Source organism: Lathamus discolor, chromosome 3 (genome assembly GCF_037157495.1).
Source record: "Lathamus discolor isolate bLatDis1 chromosome 3, bLatDis1.hap1, whole genome shotgun sequence".
Classification (NCBI taxonomy): Eukaryota; Metazoa; Chordata; class Aves; order Psittaciformes; family Psittacidae; genus Lathamus; species Lathamus discolor.
In genome coordinates this window covers 32,658,606-32,679,860 of record NC_088886.1, presented here as the reverse complement: position 1 = coordinate 32,679,860, position 21,255 = coordinate 32,658,606, and the positions used below count along the sequence as shown (strand labels likewise).

The following is a 21,255-nucleotide window of genomic DNA, read 5'->3' as shown; positions in this document are numbered from 1 at the left end:
AGGGTGATTAGAGCACTTCCTGTATGAAGACAGGCTGAGAAAGTCAGGGCTGTTCAGCCTGGAGAAGAGAAGGCTGCGTGGTGACCTCATAGCAGCCTTCCAGTGTCTGAAGGGGGCCTACAAGGATGCCAGAGAGGGACTATTCATTACAGACTGTAGCAACAGGACAAGGGGTAATTGGTTCAAACAGAGAAAGTTCAGTTTAGATATAAGGAATAAGTTCTTTAGTGTGAGGGTGGTGAGGCACTGAAACAGGGGACCGAAAGAAGCAGTAAATGCTTTGTCCCTAGCAGTGTTCAAGGCCAAATTGGACAGAGCCTTGGAACTAGGTGGTATTAAGGTCTTTTACATCCCTAACCATTCTGTGGTTGTATGGATGTTCAGGTAAAACTGTTAAGAGAGTGATTGTACTCATGTTGGTCTCTCAAAATTCTTTTGAAAGCTGTTTATTTCTATGCTAATAGTATTGGCTTCAGGGTGAACTTGGAATTAATCTTCCTTAGCTTAGCCTCAGGAGCACTCCTTTAAAAACCAAAGGCTCTGCTCAGCTTCCTGCCCTTATTTACCTCTCAGCCTACTCCTTTTCTACTGGTGGAGTGGCAAACAGTTGTGGGCCCAAAGTAATTCTGAAAAGCCTCATAGTCTCAACTAGCTTTGTGCTTGAAGTTCACTGAAGTCTGTTGCACTACTGCATAGTTTACATGGTGGCACTTAGTAATATTTCTTGGCCAGATTCTCACTTGGTGAAAAATGGCATGGCAGAGATGCGGCTTCACTGCACATTGAGTTCTTGCCCCAGAGGGACCATCTGGGAGTCAGTATTGCTGTTAGGCATTAAACAACATTAAGCTTTTCCAGTTATGACTAGCATAAGGGGGGTCTGCTTCGGTAGTGTTATTTTCCATTCAGAAGTAATTATTGTCCTCAATATTGCAGGTATTCCATTTACTTACTCTCTAATTTAGTACTATACTAAGGGCAAATTACTTTCCTACAGAAAATGTCAATGGTTTCGTAGCAACCAGAAGTACCTGAGAGCTTTGCTTTCATATTAAATCCCATCATAAAAGCATCAAGCCTGGTGCTTTATACCTCATATTGGTACTAGAAACTGACTGCTGCATACAAGCAGCAAAGCAGGTCTCTGAAATCTAATTCTCATTGTGCATGCTAGAACCAGAATTTGAGAGGCCACCAACTTGTTCTGTCAAAAGTTGGGTGGTTTATTTTAATTCATTTCAAGACTTGCTTGTATAAGACAGAAAACTGTTTTAAGTGGGTTTTATCACCAGATCTTTTGTGTAATGGCTTGATTTCATGCTCAGAAACTGTGAAATGAGAAATAACTGAAAAGAAAAAAAAATTATCAGTCAATATTAACTACCTTCCACTGCTTTCCTACAGAAAAGAAAGGGTAATCACTACCAAAGTCTGATCCAATGCATGCAATTTAAAATGCAAATGAAACCATCTAATTGTTATTTTTCTTATTTGTTGGAGGTATTGCATCCTCTAGATGTCTCTTATTGCCATAAAATGATCAAAGGCTAGCTGCATCGTTTTTAAACTATGGGTCTTCTAGGGAAAAGGCAAGCTTCTTGCGTGATCAGCCTTAACTCAGGACTATGTAATGGTGCAGAAGGAGGGAGAAAACAGAAAGAGATGGGAACCCATTGCTCTGTGAGCCATTTGTAGGTGATTTCTTTTACAGTTACAATACTTGAGAAGTACAGTGATGCAAGGTTATATTTTCCTTGGCTGTTGACTAAAGGCAAACATTAATTGCTAGTGGTTTCTCCATTTTTGTAATTCAGAGTCAACTGTTGAGTGCAGGTTAGTCAGCCTTGATTGGTCCACCACCATGTGAATGTGTATTATTCCCCAGAAACATGAATGCATGCAGAAAAGCTCTTCCCTGAGCAAGTGCAGAAGCTTAACTCAGCCAACACTTGGATAGTCTCTGCAGATGTGCAAACAAACTGGAAAAGCACAGGAGCTTGTAGATGCTTTGTACTGGTGTTTTCAAGTACGTACGTTTTTCTTAGTATTTTAATACAAATTAGCTGTTTAGTTCAGATTTTATTGACTGAATCTCTACAAGCTCTTATAGTGCTTAGGCCATTTAGGGGTCAATTTGATGAAGAAAAAAAGGGAGACATGCTGACATATCCTACTTCCGTTTTCATTTCTTTTGTCAAATGAGAGGCATGGCCTCAATACACAAATCGGAACACAAAATAAGAAATTTGTCTTTGTTAGGCATTGTATGTGGACAGAAATAAGTTTCAGCTGATGTGGGATTTGGCAAAATTGAATATGCCCACTGGGGAAAGCTGTGATAGGATTTAATAAGAAAAGATTGATTTCAAAAAGCTGAGACTATCGTATGAACAGTCACTGAAATCAGTATTTTTATGCAACAAAGACATAAAAAATCTAATGACAGTGAGTGACAGTTGCTTCATGAAAACAGGTTTCCAAAGCACCCTGAGAAGAATGAGATAGTTGCCCTAGAGTTGGCATGGTGATGACCTTTTCTTTTACTGTACACGTGACCCTTTCTTTTACTGTACACAATGAATAAACTAGATATGCACATTAACTGATATTGCCAGAGCTTCTTCCACATGTTTTATCCGTGCTTATTCCATATGTTTTGGGCTGGGTTTTTTTTTTTTTTTTCTGAAGATAGTTTTATTTTCTTAAATGAAAGGGTATATTTCATACCATAGCTGTCTATTGCTAAAACTTTTATTTCCTCACCTTCAGCTTCTCCCAGTTGTTATTAACTTCTAAAAGATGGCTACACTCATGTAGACTCTGTGTATTTGGATGTGCAGAAAATTATTTTCTCCAGTTAAAGCATCTCATGGCAGCAGACTGACTAAGAGGTACTGTTTAAAACTTGATAGTGTTCTGAATGCATCCTGAAGCAATCCCTAATACTTATGTTTGTGTTTGCTTAATCTGAGTCAGATATCTGGCTCAATTTGCTTTCATGTGAACAATTATATTATTGGCCATGCTAGGAATAAAAACAAGCATTTAAGTCTTTTACTGGCAGCTGTGCTTAGCTACAGGTGCAGTTATGGGTTATAAAAACTGAGTAAGGATATTTAAAAATATTTTTGATAGTAGCACGTTTGTGTGTTGCACATAACTTTACTTTTGATAACTCAGAATTAAAATTCTAGACTGTGACTGATAATCCATAAAAAATATATAGAGATACTTAAGATTTCTAAAAGAATTGAAGCATGAAAGTTGCAGAACTAAAGCAGATTTTTGTAAGAATAATAAATACAGAAAATCATAGAAACACAGATCATTGCGCAGATAGAGACCAGTTTAACAAACCAATAAGCATAAGAATGTTCAGGGAAGAAGGTGATTATGAAAAATAAATACATTAGTATAAATCAAAGAGAAGGAGAACAGGAACATACGACAACTTGAATACTGGTACTTTGGCAGTAAAAAATAACTCCCTCAGGCTGTTGTCCATTTGGTGGCAGTTTGTGTCATACAAACCAAGGTCATCCTAACAAATGTGTAAGCATATTCATAGGTAACAAAATTTGTAACTTTCATTGTTCTGTTGGGTTTTTCTTTGTAGTTATATGATGGTTATTTAATTGGCTGTATTCCATTAAAATTGAGCTGTGATTTCATAAGCTTCTGAATGTGTTCCAGTTCTATGAATTCCCTACCTTTCCTCCAAGTAATTTTACATTTTAACTAGTTATGGTGACTACCAGGAGGAAAAGCTGAAACTGTTCATATTTTTAATCAGTCTTAGTAAATGATTAGTTGATTGTCATTACTATGGTCACCTTTAAAGTCTTTTGGGGAAATATTTATTTGGTCATCCATTCAACACTTCAGATATTAGATACTATTATTGCCATAATAGCAAATGCAAACCCAAAGTTCCATTGCTGCTGTAATAAGTTAAACTGAGGGTTTTTTCCTCCCTTTCAAGATCTTTCCTACATATGATTTGTTGGACATCTATGCATGGTTTTTAGATAAAAAGTTAATGCTTTTTTCCACCACTACGAAAAAAAAAAATTGAAATGTGTGGGTTGCTTATACAGCTCACTCTGCCAGCTAGCCTATTGGGCTCTAAGTCGGAACTGCTATTTTTGCTTCCTTCAGTGCATTTGCTTGCATTTAATATCTCATCTCTTTGTCTCATGATTTCAATGGCAGAGTTTTCTCAGTTTTCATTATGGTAAAGACTCTATTAAGGTTCTGGATAGAAACAGAATTTCAAGTAGTATGGTGATTTTCAAGACTCTAACTTACTGATGAGCACTAGAATATTGGGAATGTTCCTGCTATCTGTACTTTAAGGGGGAAAAAATAATGTACAAAGTAGAGGAACAAGAAGGTTTTGGAAGGCAGAGAAAACACATTCCAGTAGGTGATTTCTGTTAACTTTTAAAAAAGAAAGTTAAGCCAATATAAACACCTTTCTCTGAAGAAAATCTGAAATGCTACAGGGTTCTTTAATCTAGCAGATAAATTTATAGCAAGAACAAGTAGCTGGCAGCTAAAGCAAAGCAATTTCAAATTAGAAATAAAACACACACAGTTGCTTTTTTTCTCTCTGTTTCACAGAGATGGTAATTAAACTTTGGGGCAGGCTACTTTGCAGCAGAAAATGGTAGACGTCATCTCTGGAGGCTTTCAGATATAGTCTACTTTCCGAAAGTTATTATTTGGCTGAATGCAAGTTATGGGGGCTCAATATCAGAGGTAATTGGATGGAATCTAAGTAACTGCAAAACAAAAACTCAGTGTAGATAAACTAATCTCTTCTCCTGGCCTTAAATGTATGAAAATATAGATTACATTACTGGTATGTGTTTGTTTCCTGTACTTAATTGGTTTTCTTTCAAGACTGAAGAAATTTTAGTCACTGCAGCTGGCATCACTAACCCTTAAGAGTTCAAAACAATGTTGTTTACTACTTGTTGAATTGTCACATACTGTATGTCTCTAAATCCATCTGAATGTGCAATATCCAACTCCTGATTAGCACCAGGAGTCCAGTCAGGGATGACAGAACATCATCAGATTTTTATTGATCTCTACTACAACAGCTGCGTAAGGGAACTGTATCTTCAACCTACATCTTCAATCTTTTGAGGGAAGAGTGCTTGAAAACATGCTGTACCACAGGGATTATTGATAGAAATAGGATGATTGCAAGAAAATTTTATAAAGACAACCTTCCTAGGATTCATTACAGTACAAAGATATAATCCACAAAGAATTGACTAGTGTGAATTTACATGGATGGATTCCCCATAAAGCACTGGATAGAAGGTACCACCAGGCAGTTGCAATAGCTCCTCTCCCAGAGTGATGTGCTTCCTTGGTTCCAAGGATACTGTGCATGGAGATTGTATTGGGTGTATAACAGCAAGAATTGGTGGGGTGGGGTTGGCATACAGTAGCCATGTCCAAAATGACCAATCAAGGAGCTTAGAGGATTATTTTCTGAGAAGAGTGTCAGCTACTGTTGCATCACCAATTCAATACAAAAATGTGCATACCTACTCTGCCCTTATGTCCACTCTGCCTTGTTATGCGTACGTATTTATCTTCCTCAGCTCTTACTACCAAAATGCAAGTGATTCCATTCTTCGTTTTGATTCACTTGGTCTTACTGGGTATTTATCTTCTTTCCATTTCTGATTGCCCCTGAAGTCTTTTCTCCCAGAAGATATGTTAATTCAATTTGGGGTTTGTTTTCTTTTTTCATATTTTATTAATATCCGGTCAGGAGAAAAATATAATAAATAACTGTGACTCTAGACTGATGGCTGGAATAAATTGTTAAAGGTTCTTAAGAAAGTTATGTTGTCTTCTAAGCTGTGGTCTTTGTAAACAAATGAATCATACCAGCACAAAACTTTCCTGTCCAAGCTATTATGAAGGGTGTTAAGAATGTGATGCTTTGGTTACTCCAAACTTAAACCTGTTTGGGCAGGTTGTTGGCAATTGGCTTTTCCCAACTCCTGTCTATCTAGAAAGAGTTTCTCATGGTCAATACTGCTATCATAATTACCTCCATGCTCTCATTGCTTCTGGTCTGCATTTTGTTACAGCCAGCACAGTGGGAAGAGGAAGCATTTCTCACAGAAAGGCCAGCAGTGCTTTTACTTCCTCCAGAAAACTTCCCCTTCAAAGGCAGAGTTGTAAAAACTGTCAGCCTGACTGATCTAAGCCTTCAAGGCCAACCTAATCCATTCTGTGTGTTTGACCTGCCAGCTGGTGGGATGCCTGAGGTTCAGTGGAAGTGTCACAGTGTCCTCAGGACCTGGTTGGCTTGCACATTTGAATTTGGGAGCAAATAGTTCACCTGGGAGTGCAGTTAGTTTATTTTAATTTTTTTTTTTTTTTTTAATTCTTCATTAATTTGAATCCTACCTTGTGCATCTTGTGAACTGAATGCATTATCTCCTCTTTCTACCACATCTTATCACATAGGTACTTCTTGGGTAAGAAATTGTCTCTATTAGCATTTCTGTCATGCAGAACAAGTGTTTTGTCAGTGTTGGCAGCTCTTTTTCACTACAGGTCTCAAATGTGAATTGAATTTTATATAAATTTCATGCTGTGACTTAAATTGTCTCCCTTGAAGAATGACTACCTGTAACACTCCTTTTAGTGGAGAATCCTTAAAGAGTCCAAAGCATGGGACTCAGAGTTAAAAATCATTAGTTCAGAGTTAAAAACCTTGAAGTAGTTTTTGTGAAAGAACATTTTATCCAAAGCATTTTGTCACAGTAATTTCAGCTGTTCCTTCTAAAGGAGGAAGGCTAGGTATGATTTTTTTGGGGTGCTGGTTATTTCTGATGTTCTCCATTCCCAAATGCCAGTTCCAGGTGTGAAACTTGGCACTAAGTTGTTAAATCATTCTGCTTCTGAAATCTTCAAAATATCCTTCAAATGTAAGGAAGGATAATTTTGAAAACCTGGTCGGCAAGACATTTGGCATGTCGGCTTTACTTCTTATGCATCGTATCCCTGAAGAAGACATGGGAGAAACTCAGGAATTTTTTGTTGATTTTTAGTGTTGGCCAGGATTTCACTTTCAGAGTATTAGTAGTATCTCAGAACAGATATCCTGTAAAAGTTTTGCTCCCAGAAATTCCTCTTCGGAAAACAAACAACAAAAAGCACATGAAAAGTTTCTCCTTCAAAGGCCAATAAATTCTCTCTCCTTCTTCTTGTAGAGGAAAGAATCTAGAAAAAGAGGTTGAAGGTGCATGCATTAGAAAATGTGATAGCAGCATTTTGCAAAACATTTTTAAGAAGAGCCTTTATCATTCTTACCAGTAAGACATCAGTGCAGAGCTTCCATCATGCTCCCTGTTACAGAGAATGAAGTTAATTCATGTTGTGACCTGCAACAGCTTAATTTACCTTATATTATTCTGCTTTGTTAATACAAACTGGACAAAAGCATGATAACTTCAGGTTATGTTAAGTGTCTGCTTTGTGATGCAGTCTACCTCTGCAATGACTGCACTGTTCAAATTAATTAACACCAGATCATTTTCTTTAGATGGCAGGCAGATGTTGAGGCTAAGGTGTTTGTGAACCCTAAGTGTGGGTTTTTTTTTTTTTTTTGTGCACATCATGAGCAGTTGCTGTATAAATTGAGGATCCAAGGTCTAGGCCTTCTGGCAGTCAATTGGTTTTGTAATTATCTTAGTAATAGTTCTCAATTATTATTCAGTAAAGGTCGTCTTTTCTCTGCTAATGGGTCATGGCACCCTCTAGGGATCCATAGACGGGCCAGTTCCCATTTTTCTCGCTCAAATGACTTGCCATCTGTGTGCACTGCAGGTTCATCTAAGGCAGCTCTGAAAACACTGATTATTAAAATCAAAGATGCAGGTTCTGATAAGATGGTAGAATTATTTAAAATATTTTTAAAAATTGTTGTTTTTTTTTCTCCTAAAATTTTCAAGACTCTTTGTTAAATGTTTTGGACAGATTAGAGGCAATTCTCTTAAAGTAATACAATGATTAAAACCCCAAAATTTTCTCTTTTTTCTTTTTTTTTTCTTTTTTTCTTTTAAGTTAAGCTGAATTTTCCTGATGTGAAAGTCATCACATGTGTCCTTCTGGTTAGCTTTTCTCATAGCCTGAAATTTTCATATTTCTGTTGGAAGCATAAGCTCAAATAAACTTTTATTCTCTGCAGTGATGTTACACTGCCTCTCCTTCCTTGTCGTGACACTTTCAGCTGACATTGATAGTTAGCAAACCCTGATACCGTTTTTTCTGTTCCATCCTAATACTGACCTGCCTGCCTTTATTTCTGCCCCACTGTATTTATTTCTTCCATGTGATTGCCTAGGGGAAGTTAGATTACTAGCCAGTTATTAGACTTGCACAAAACTTCTTTATTCCCTTCACGACATTGTGTTTACATTGCAGGCTGTGCTAACAATGAATTAAATGAGAAAGTTCACAAAATCATTTGCTTTTATTCTATTGTAAAAGCCATGCTGTAATTGGTGCTGTTTCATATAAAATTACCATATAAATTGTGCCATCCAAATCTGCAACAGAAACAGCATTTACAATAAATGGCAAATCCCTATCAACTATTGATAGACTAATAAACACAACATTGTCATTCATTCTTATTATTCATTTTTAATAATAACTCTTCTTTAGTATTCATTGTGTAAGGATCAATTATAATTAACTGTTCCAAAAATGTATGGTCCACATGAACATTTCTGTTTCTAGGGCCTTTTCTATTGAAGTGATGGCTTTCCATATTAAAAGGCTGTGTGCGTCAACAGGACAAAACATAATGATATCTAAACAGTAAGTCCAGTGTTCTTACCCTGGTGTCTGCAAAAGGCTGTTACAAACTCTGTCAGAGGCACTTGAGGATATTGTTTCTTTGGAGGCCATTACTTGCCTGTAAGGTGGTTAGATTATGACCTAAAGCACAAAGTTCTGTAAAACAGTATTTTTATCTTAGTGGGATGTCCATAAAGTATTCTAACCTGTACTAGAAATGTATTGGTCTTTTAGGATAAGATTCAGGTGACTATATAAGGAATATAGCATAAGTACATGCAAGCGATATAGATGTTTGCTTTTTATACCAAATAAAAAAAGCTAGCCATTGTTGTTTAAAGTATACTTCACACCATCCTAAAGTAGGTGCTTGCATTTGGGCAAACAAATTGTACTCTAGAACCTACCAAATAAATTAGCTAGATTTCTGTTGTCTAGAATAGGGACCCAGAAAACTAGTTCAGATGGAGGCAGGTGTATTATGTAAATTTCTAAATTTAAATGAGATCACAGAATCATAGATCATTTAGGTTACAAAAGGCCCTTAAGGCCATCAAGTCCTACCATTAACCTAGTATAGACAAATCCACCATTAAACCATGTGTCACATCTACACCTATTTTAAATGTGTCCAGGGATGGTGACTCTGCTATTTCCCTGGACAGCATGTGCCAATGTTTGACAACCCTTTCAGGGAAGAAATTTTTCCTAATATCTAATCTAAACCTCCCCTGGTTCAGTTTGAGGCCATTTCTCTTGTCCTACTTCTTGTTTCCTCGGAGAAGAGACCAGCATCCACCTCCCTACAACCTTCTTTCAGGTAGTTCTAGAGAGCAGTAAGGTCTTCCCTCAGCCTCCATGTCTCCAGACTAAACAACCCTACTTCTTTCAGCCACTCCTCATGAGACTTATTTTCCAAACCCTTCACCAGCTTCATTGCCCTTCTTCGGATACACTGCAGAACCTCAGTGTCTTTCCTGTAGTGAAGGGTCCAAAACTGAACACAGCATTCGAGGTGTGGCCATGCCAGTGTTGAGTACAGGGGGACAATGATTTCCCCAGTCCTGCTGGCTACACTAATTCTGATACAAGCCAAGATGCCATTGGCCTTCTTGGCCACTTGGGCACACTCAGTTTACCTTTAATAGTAATGAAGTTTTGCTTTACTGTTTAGCAGTGTTAAAGATAACTCTTTTTAAAATAAAATCAGCCCAAAATTCATTGGGTCATCATTATAAATCCTACTGGCTTCACACTTTAAAGTTTGCTAGAGAAGGAGGCTGAATTCCAGCTGCTACAGTGAAAACGTGTCCTTGGGTGGGTCTGCAGAATCACTATCAGGTGTAGTATAAATGAAGTTGTCTTCTCCAGAAATGATAAATTACCTGAGCCCTTGGTCTTCTCACATAGATGCAGCCAGTCTAGTCTTTCTAGACTTCATTGCTGGAGTCATGACTTTTGTCATCCAGAGATAGTGGTGTCACTGCTGGCTGTAGGATGAAGACGACTAGAAGTATCGAGAGCCAGCACTATAGATGGTATTTTCTTTTTTCCACATGTTTTTTATTTTCAGACCTCTGTTCCAAGCATGGCTCAACAGATAATTGTTACTAAGAAACAGCAACAGAGAACAGTAATTTCTTACAATGGAGACCTAATGCCTATCTTGTTTCAGCTTTTAAGCTTCTGAGCAGACAGGTTTTGATGCACTGGTAACTCTACTGTATCTCCTGTTACATGTTGCATGCTGCGATTTCCATCTGTTATGAAACACGCTGACACCATCAATCAGTGCCCACCAGCTCACATGGAATGTGCCCATAAGTGTGCCTCAGAAGTGCCCTGAGGCTTTCACAGTGAATTCAGTTGAACAGAGGGCAGAAGTATGATCACTGCATGCCAGGGTGAGACCTTTCTTCAGATGCGACTGTATTTCAGACTTTTTTTCTTAGGAGGAGTTTAAAGTACACTCTTTGTAGGCAGCATTCTTGAAGTATCCAGAACTTCTTGGCAGAGAATAGCTTCTATATATTTCTATATATACCCTTTTTGTTTGACAAGGGTTCTCCACTGTCTTTCCCCAACCACCCACTTCAGAACTTAAAATATCTGACATGCTCTGTGTTTTTACCGTGATGTGCCAGTTCTCACCAGCTGTGGTTTTCCAAACACAGTGATGCACTATCAAGCAGCCAACTGACTTGTAAAAAGATATGAGTTTCTGTGCCAAGGAGAATTTAGCACAATGATTCATCTTCACATATAAAATATAATTTCAAAGAAGGGTAAGAAAAAATTAAAAATGTATAGAAATATGGTATATAAAAATATTTTTATAGCTAATATCCAAAACATACTAAACATTGTTTTTAGCAGATAAGTAATGGTTCATTTAGTTTGTGGACACAAAGTGGTATATAAATCTTGTAGTTCAATAAATGCTTTGTTTTCAGTTCTTACAGGCATTACACTGTGATATACCTGGAATAATTAAAAAAAAAAAAAAAAAAAGGTAATTTAAAGGTATGTCCTGGTAGCAGAATGAAGGCATAACAGTAGTCCTGGGTAACATGTGGCACCTCTATCAGCAGCAGCACAGACAGGCTGCATAATGGTAGCACTGATGCTGCAGTGAAGACTGGAATGCGGGTCAACACTATGTACATGCTAATGGTTCGCACCTTTCTTGAAGTTGTGCAAGACTCTACCAAAGTGCCACTTCTTAACCACTGTTTTCATTGCCTTGGGGAGCTGTCTAGTAAGCTTTGTTGAACAAGTCACACCTTCATATTGAGGCATTGACACAAATAAGAACACATTTTGATCTGCCTTTAACTGGTCAGTAGCCCTTTGCACAGAGTCATTAGGCAGTTCTCACAGCTGCCTCATGAGGTAATTAACTATTGATCTCACCCCTTTTATAGACGATGAAAATACTCGTGCTGTGTTCAGAGGTCTGATCTCTTTTACACAGTGTCATGGTTTAAGCCCAGCTGGCAATGAAGCCCCACACATCTGCTCACTCACTCCAACCCCAATAGGATGGGGTAGAGAATTGGAAAAGTGAGAAAACTCATAGGCTGAGATAACGACAGTTTAATAGGTACAGCAAAAGCCACACACTTGCAAAGCAAACTAAGAAATTCATTCATTACTGCCCACAAACAAGCAGGTATTCAGCCATCTCCAGGGAAGCAGTGTTCCATCACATGTCATGGTGACTTGGGAAGACAAGCACCATCACTCTGAATGTCCGTGTCCTGGGTTTACCAGGAGCCGTTTTGCTCCTTCTTAGTAACTGGTGCAAGCTCTGTGTTTTGACTTCCAGCCTGGGCAGAGAGCTGATAACACCGATTGTTTTTAATTGTTGTTAAGTAATGTTTATTCTGGCCAAGGACTTTGTGAGTCTCATGCTCTGCTGGGGACGAGGGGAGGCCGGGAGGAAGCAGAGACAGGACACCTGAACCAAACTAGCCAGAGGTATTCCATACCACAGCACGTCATGCCCAGGGAGGTAACTGGGAGTTACCCGGAAGGGCTGGGACTGCAGGGTTGGATGAGGTATCGGTCGGTGCTCAGCTGGGGGGAGTGGGGCGAGTTATCTGTTGGCTGGTGCTGAGGTGTTGTATTCTCTTCCCTTGTTATTTCCTATAGCATTATTATTATTGGTGGTAGCAGCAGTGGTTTGTGTTATACCTTAGTTACTAAACTGTTCTTATCTCAACCTGTGGGAGTTGCATTCTTTTCGATTCTCCTCTCCGTCCCTCCAGGAGCAGGGGGAGGGCAAGAAGTGGGGAGAGTGAGTGAACGAGGTTTGTGGCTGGGTTTAAACCACGACAGTCCCACAGCTTCCCTCCTTCTCTGAACTGGAAGTAGGTATGGAATATCCCTTGGGTGAGTTGAAGGTCAGCTGTCTTGGCTGTGTTCCCTCCCAACTTCTTGTGCCCTCTTCCCCTCCCTCCAGCTTACTCACTGGTAAGTAGTAGGTAAGGAGGAGAAAAGTGAGGAGCAGAAAAAGCCTTGGCTCTGTGCAAGCACTGCTTATCAATAACTAAACATCAGTGTGTTATCGACACTGTTTCCAGCTCAAATCCAAAACACAGTCCGATGAAGAAGCCTAAAACTGTCCCAGCCCAAACTAGCACACCCAGTCTGTTATCTTTCCTGATCAAGCAAGCAAAATGCAGTCTTCAAAAAATACTTCTTAATCTAATTTTTTTCTTTCTCATGCAGAATTCCAAGTGAACATCCTGAGAGTGTATTCTGATTCAGGGTTCATGCTCAGAAACAATTCTTATGGCAAAATTTCTTTTTGACACCTAAAAACCTGTGGTAGAATGAGGACATGTTCTATAAGCCATCTGATAAACCACGGCCTTTGGCTGGTACACATAAGGGTAAGTAAACCATCTTACAGTTGTCATGTACCCAGGCTCCACAGCTTTAATTCTCCTTCATCAAAAGACTTACTGGACAATAATAATAGTCACTTAATAAATGGCAGTTTACTTTCAAAGCATTTATGTACATATTCCAATTGATATAATTTTCTAAATAATGTATCTCTAACCCTTACAAAGTCTTTCTAGGGAAAAGAAATGCTCTAGAAATACTAGCTGGGGTGAAACTGACTATCTGCTATTATTTGAAAACAATCTATGAAACAATTATGCTATTTTAAATTAATTTCCTAATTGTCAGTGATACAAAGAGCACAACCAAGAAGCTACTGTATTATACATACTTTTATTATGCAGCATAAGTGAAGAGCAATATTGTGCTTAAAAACAAGCAAGCAAGTAAAGAATGAAAGATTCTGATCACAAAGAAATCAGTTTTATCATGTGCTGTATTACTGAGGCAGAAGCATACTTACTTTTCAGAAGCCAGACAATGAACAAAATAAAGTGAGGAATATCATGAATCATAATTTGCTGTGAATGCAAAATAATATATTTTATTCTTTCCTTTTTTGTGAGTTTTGTTTTTAAGTAAAGAAATATACATATTTTTATTACTTTGATAAAACCTCAAAACATGGAAATGCAACAACAATGAAATGTGAAAGCTACAGCCAATGCCTGCTGGAAAGCGTATTTGCTGCTGGCACAACTGCAAGAGCTATAACTATTTTTTCAGCTGATTAACACTTGCAGTATTTCCCACCTAGTGTAGGAAACAGTGGCTGTTTGCATAAATCTATATTTAAGGCTTAAAAAGCCAACTTTGAGGTTAGTCCAACTGTTTACAAAGGAGCTAGTGTGTTGGGAAAGTAACTGCCTGTTCATTAACTTACTGTGGCAAATCTGCCATTGAATTTAGCAAGATAAGAGCTAACTTTTTACTCCCATTGTGGCTAATATACACAAATCTGGTGCAGTGGACTCCTTTTCCTTACTTCGTATTTTTCTTTGTGTACAATGTAATTATCAGTTTCATTATAATTACTATTTCATATAAGGGTGACACTTATTTGAAGGCAACTTAGGTGATTTTGTATTTGCAAAACAGATTTTATCCTTCTGTAATAAAATTATATACTGAACATAGGGTGGCACTAGGCAGTTATTAGAATGTCTGATATTTAAAAGACAGGGGATGAAGAGTATGATATATTATTCTAGGTAAGTGAAGACAGGTAAATAAATGAAGCCAACTGAACTGTTAAGCCAACTGTAATTATTTCATAGAATCATAGAATCAGAGACTAGTTAGGGTTGGAAAGGACCTCAAGATCATCTAGTTCCAACCCCTCTGCCATGGGCAGGGACACCTCACACTAAACCATCCCACACAAGGCTTCGTCCCACCTGACCTTGAACACTGCCAGGGATGGAGCATTCATAACTTCCCTGGGCAACCGATTCCAGTGTCTCACCACCCTAACAGTAAAGAACTTCTTCCTTATATCCAATCTAAACTTCCCCTGTTTAAGTTTTAACCCGTTACCCCTTGTCCTGTAACTACAGTCCCTAATGAAGAGTCCATCCCCAGCATCCCTATAGGCCCCCTTCAGATACTGGAAGGCTGCTATGAGGTCTCCATTCAGCCTTCTCTCCAGGCTGAACAGCTACAACTTTCTTAGCCTGTCTTCATACGGGAGGTGCTCCAGTCTCCTGATCATTCTCATGGCCCTCCTCTGGACTTGTTACAACAGCTCTATATCCTTCTTATGTTGAGGACACCAGAACTGCACACAATACTTCAGGTGAGATCTCTCACAAGAGCAGAGCAGAGGGGCAGGATCACCTCTTTCGACCTGCTGCTCACACTCCTTTTGATGCAGCCCAGGATACGGCTGGCTTTCTGGGCTGCGAGCGCACACTGCAGCCGGCTCATGTTCATTTTCTCATTGACCAGCACCCCCAAGTCCTTCTCCAGAGGGCTGCTCTGAATCTCTTCTTTGCCCAACCTGTAGCTGTGCCTGGGATTGCTCCAACCAGGGTGTAGGGCCTCACACTTGTCATGGTTAAACTTCATGAGGTTGGCATCAGCCCACCTCACAAGCGTGTCGAGGTTCCCTTTGGATGGCATCCCTTCCCTCCAGTGTATCAACCGAACCACACAGCTTGGTGTCATCAGCAAACTTGCTGAGGGCGCACTCAATCCCACTGTCCATGTCAGCAACTAAGATATTAATGAAGACCGGTCCCAACACCGATCCCTGAGGGACACAAGTCATTACTGGTCTCCAGCCGGACATTGAGCCATTTACCACAACTCTTTGCGTGCGGCCATCCAGCCAATTCTTTATCCACCGAGTGGTCCACCTATCAAATTGTCTCCAATTTAGAGACAAAGATGCTGTGCGGGACAGTGTCGAACGCTTTACACAAGTCCAGGTAGATGACATCAACTGTTCTACCCCTGTGCATCAGTTCTGTAGGCCCATCATAGAAGGCCACCAAATTGGTCAGGCAGGATTTCCCTTTAGTGAAGCCATGCTGGCTGTCACCAACCACCTTGTTGTTTTTCATGTGTCTTAGCATGCCTTCCAGGACAATGTGCTCCAAGATTTTGCCAGGCACAGAGGTGAGACTGACTGGTCTGTAATTCCCTGAGTCATCCATTTTCCCCTTCTTGAAAATGGGGTTATATTTCCCTTTTTCCAGTCGTCGGGAACTTCACCCGACTACCATGATTTTTCAAATATGATGGCCAGTGGCTTAGCAACTTCATTTGCCAGCTCCTTCAGGACCCACGGATGGATTTCATCAGGTCCCATGGACTTGTGCACATTCAGGTTCTTAAGATGGTCTCGACTCAGATCCTCTCCTACAGTGGGCCCAAGGTCTTCATTCTCACAGTCCCTGTGTCTAACTTCCAAGACTTGGGTGGTGTGGTCAGAGCCTTTGCCTGTGAAGACACAGAAAGACACAGAAAAAAATCATTCAGAACCTCAGCCTTCTCCAAATCCAGTGTAGACAGTTCTCCTGAAAGCTTCCTCAGGGGGCCTACGTTGTCCCTAGTCTGTTTTCTATTTGCTACATACCTGTAGAATCCCTTCCTGTTATCCTTAACATCCCTGGCTAGGTTTAATTCTAACTGGGCCTTAGCCTTCCTAACCTGGACCCTAGCTTCCCAGACAACATCCCTGTACCCTTCCCAGGCTGCCTGTCCTTGCTTCCACTTTTTGTAAGCCTCTTTTTTTCATTTGAATTTTCCTCAGCAGCTCTTTATCCATCCAAGGAGGTCTCCTGGCCCTCCTGCTGCACTTCCTTCTAATTGGGATGCAGCACTCCTGAGCTTGTAGCAGGTGATCCTTGAATATCAACCAAGAGTCTTGGGCCCCCCTGCCCTCCAGGCCTATATCCCATGGAACCTTACTAATCAGGTTCCTGAAGAGGCCAAAGTCTGCTCTTTTGAAGTCCAGGGCAGTGAGCTTGCTGCACGCTCTTCTCACTCTCCTGGGGATCTCAAATTCGACCATCTCGTGATCGCTGTATCCAAGGCTGCCCTGGAGAGTCACATTCTCAACGATCCCTTCCCTGTTGGTGAGCACAAGGTCAAGCATGGCACCTCTCCTTGTCGGCTCCTCTATTACTTGCAGAAGGAAGTTGTCTTCCACACAATCGAGGAACCTCCTGGGTTGCTTGTGCCAGGTCGTACCTTCATTCCAACAGATGTCAGGGTGGTAGAAGTCCCCCATGAGAACAGGGGCCTGTGAGCGTGAGGCTTTTCCTATCTGTCTGTAGAGTGCTTCATCCGCAGGTTCTCCTTGATCAGGCAGCCTGTAACAGATCCTCAGTAATATCTCCCATAGCTGTTTTCCCTTTAACCCTGACCAACAAACTCTCTGTAAACTGCTCACCTGCCCCCAGACAGAGTTCCGTACTCTGCAGCCTATCCCTAACATAAAGGGCAACTCCCCCTCCCCGCCTGCTGGCCCTGCCTTTTCTAAAGAGCCTGTAACCTTCCATTCCAACACTCCAGTCATAGGAGCCATCCCACCATGTTTCTGTGATGCCTATTATATCATACCCCCGTAGACGTGCACACATCTCTAATTCCTCTTGTTTGTTCCCCGTGCTACGGGCATTTGTATAGAGACAGTTTAATGACTAGATATTCAATAGATATTCAATAAATATTTACTTGTCATATTAAACACTAAATTAGTCTTCATGGCGTAGGTATGAGAGAAAGGTTTTTCTTCAGCTTCACTTTTCCATCTAAAGGTTTCATATAAGCAGATTTTGATAGGAAAATAGATAGGAAAGATAGATAGGAAAGCAGAACTATGCAATTTGTAAATGATGTGGAAAATAACAGCACAAGGAAGTTATATTCTAGGATTTTACTACAGAAACAGGTTCAATAACCAGGTCAGCTTTCCTAAAAGAAAAGAAAGCAAACAAACCCAGATTCCCCCAAACTTAATTCGATGCAGATTAATGAAACATCAGTAGGCTTTTGGATATAAATGAATAAGGAAACAAAGAAAAGGGAGTTTTTTTCTTTATTTTATACTTCTAAGATTTGAAACCTTCCTGAAGAAGTGGACCTCAAATATAGGACTTTTAGATTATGTTTTTAAATTATGCTTTTCTTTTTTATGAACACAGGAAACTTGCAAATGTCTCATTTTTATTGTGTTTGAGATTATTAAAACGAAAATTAACTTTATGTGCTCTATTGCTGTGTCACGTACAAGTTTAATAGCAGAGAAGTCATTATTCAGGACTTGAGTATAGTTATGCATTTTAAGTTGGGTGTTTGGTTTGGTCTGGTTTTTAATAACTGACCACATTTCAGTGAGGTTTTACTAGAGATACATTTTACCATTGCTTCTAGACTCCTTTCATTTATGCTATATTATGGCATCTGCAATTACATTTGCTACCTTTAAATTCTATAGTTCTGGAAGGTTTCACAGGCAAGATTTTACCAAGTCTAAGTTATAGATATAATTTCAATTTTCCCATTTTTAATTTTGAATAAACTGGTTTTAGGAAGAACTGAAGAAACTGGTTGATGCTGCTGTACTAATATTTTCCAGGCACATCGATAGAATTCTAGGTACATCTGTCTGACTTTCTTCAATCTACTCCAGTCCTCCAAGTCGAGGAACTTTTCAGTTTGATGAAAACATGCTTGGTTTCCAAACCGATGGAAACTTCATTTGCTTAATAATACCATTGCAAAGTATTAACTTGTTTTAGTAATTGATTTAGTAAAGGTTTATTCACTAGAGACTAGGGACTAAATCTGAAACTTTTTTCCTTTGGGTGTATGCCAAATTTCTTTACAGGACCTAACTAATCTGATTTATTTTGGTCTTCCTACAAGCCCAAATTATGATCACTTGCCAAGATTTTTCACTACACCACATTTCCAGATAGCAAAGAAAGTTTCATGCCACAGTTGATGATCTTTATCATACAGATGCAGATCACACAACACTGACGACAGTCATCTGCAGATTGCTTCATAGTTTCAGATCTAGAGGTGGTCTGCAATGATCTGATAGCAGTTTTGTCATAAACTGGAAGTGGTAACTAAGCCTAAAAATAATATAATGCTTTTTTTTCATTTCTTGATGGGGGCTGGAGGAGTGTTGTATGTGTCTAAAGTGAAGGAAGATTTTGTAAATAGAAACCATGCATATTGCTAATTTTGAAGTTATCTCTTTACAGAGCTGGAAATGCTTCTTTTATATAAACTATAGAAAGATATATTTGCTGTGAATGATGAATACTTATCATTAAAAAAAAAGACTTTTCTTGTATATACAGATCTGGGATACCTGCATTTTATTTTTTTTCCCAGATGTTAATAAACATATGCGCACATAAGAAAACAAAAAATTATGTCTGCCCTTCATCCACGCTACCAGACATGCAGGCTTTTTTAATCCACTGAATGACATTCATAAAACAAGTGTTTTTTCTTTAAAACCACTGAATTGATAAATGATTCCTTCTATTCGGTAAAAAACAACTAAATATTAGATTTTAAAAGAGTATGTTTACTCCTTTTTGGATATATTCCTCAGTTTTGGTAGTAAAAGCCAAACATTGTGTTTATGTCATTTTAACTCAAATATTTGCTAGCCCCCTTCTCAAGGACTGAGAAGATAAATACACAAGGAAAAAGTGTTTCCATCAGATTATCAAAGACTGATGAAGTCCTAACCATTATTGCACCAGTAAAATTTTAATCCACTCTCAGTGCAGTACTTTGAGGCTATCTCACTGGTGCCACTTCTAAAATTTACAGCACTCATTTGAGTCTAAATCTCGTTTTAATGGTGTCTTCTCAAACCATTGTTTGTAGAGCTGCTGAAGACTTAACACTGTCCAGTATACTGTTATGTAAAAAAGATTTCCTCTAATAGCTCTGCCACGTGCACCTTCGCAGGCAAACCAGTATGGACCTTGCACACTTCCAGCCTTCACGTGCCTTTGTCTCTGCTCCTCCCTCTCCTTGCAGCTAAAGTAGCTTTTCCTAAGTGAACTGTCAATGAGTGCTCCACCGTGCCACCCTCCTCTGGATGGCTCCTGTGCTCTCACCTCTGGCTGGGAATGGCCACATGTAAGCTCCAAATTTTAGAGGGAGTGAGGTGGGTAATACAGAACATGATGTTAAGGGCAAGTGACAGAAAAGACAGTACTGAGATTGGAGTGAATGAAAGGGTTGGGCCAAGCCGAGGGAATGATACAGGAGTGACTAGATCTGCTAACTCCCAAGCACCTTTTGTTGTAGATTCTATTGTGAAGTGAAGAATTTCAGTGGCCGTCACACTGCTAGTGGGGGGGGACCAAGAGCTGCAGTGAGTGGAAAAGAATTGTTTATTCTTTCAGTTTATTCTTCTGAAAACCCAGTTATTCCATGTACAAAAGGTGTGGTTACTGTCACAATGCTTGCAGATACTTTGACATCTTTTCTAATATTCATAGTAGGACAGAATCAAATGAATCCCTGTTAGATCCCATCATTATGGAAATGCCTCCAGCAGCCAGTGCAAAGAACTGAGTAGGAAACCAGCAATAAGATTATTTAACCCTGTAGTCTTAATGAGCTCATCCACTGAGCCTTTCTGGGAATGCAGGCATAGACAGCATTCAGCACATTGAATGGTATGGTTGGCTGCATTCACTGTGGGTGCTTCTTAACACCAGAGTGTAAGAATAGATGGAGGATTTTTAAAACACCCTAGTAAAGAGAAAATGTTGTTTAAAGCCATGGAACCTGCATATCCACTGGCAGGTCAACTAATGCAGTTTACTTCTCCAGTATTACCTTGAAGCATCTTTAGAGATTCATACATAAAACGCAAGTATGTAACCTGCTGTAAAAAGCTACAGTAGTGCCTTTGGCGAGTTTCCCTGGCCTGCAGAGGATAATTACATGTGAAACGCCAGCACAGCTCCAACCTCAATTGGAATAGATTTCCAGCTTTTTCCCACACAAATGCCATGAGATCTATTTGTCCTAATAAGAGTTGTCTGTGATATCTTGATGTGGAATTTTGACTGCTGAGAGCCTAATCAGGGCTCACTTTAGCAAAAAAAAAAAAAAAAATCTAAAGGAAGAACATACTTTTTCCATCTGTTAAAAGAAGGATTTAGACATGATATCGTTTAGTACAAGATGTCCCTGCCCATGGCAGGGGTGTTGGAAGAGATGATCTTAAGGTCCTTTCCAGCCCTAACTATTCTATGATTCTATGTACACAGTACCATCAGGCTCCCTTTCCAGTTGTGTGTTATATTCCAAGTCAGTAGTGCAGCTGAAGATGTGAGTGAGCCAAAAGGGCTAGCTAGTTTTGAATGGAAACGTGCCTACAGCAAAGCCAGCTTGGAAATAAAGGTTTGTGTTTTAGCCAAAAAACCAGACAGAAATGGTCGTAGCTTAAATGTTGCACTCACAAAAATGTACTTAGGCCTTGGTTATTCATCATAGTTAACCACA

General features: G+C 39.4%; 1 protein-coding gene across 2 annotated transcripts in view; it reads left to right on the top strand.

Annotated features, from left to right (window-relative positions):
• The window catches only part of NAALADL2 (N-acetylated alpha-linked acidic dipeptidase like 2), a 672,041-nt gene that overhangs the window by 630,817 nt on the left and 19,969 nt on the right, over window positions 1-21,255 (top strand). Inside the window, exon 14 of one of the 2 annotated variants that reach the window (XR_010611523.1) lies at window positions 13,075-13,238. The exons of the other annotated variant lie outside the window; for it this stretch is intronic. The gene's annotated coding sequence lies outside the window, so the exon portion shown is untranslated. The remainder of the gene's footprint in view (window positions 1-13,074; window positions 13,239-21,255) is intronic. 2 annotated transcript variants of the gene reach the window in all.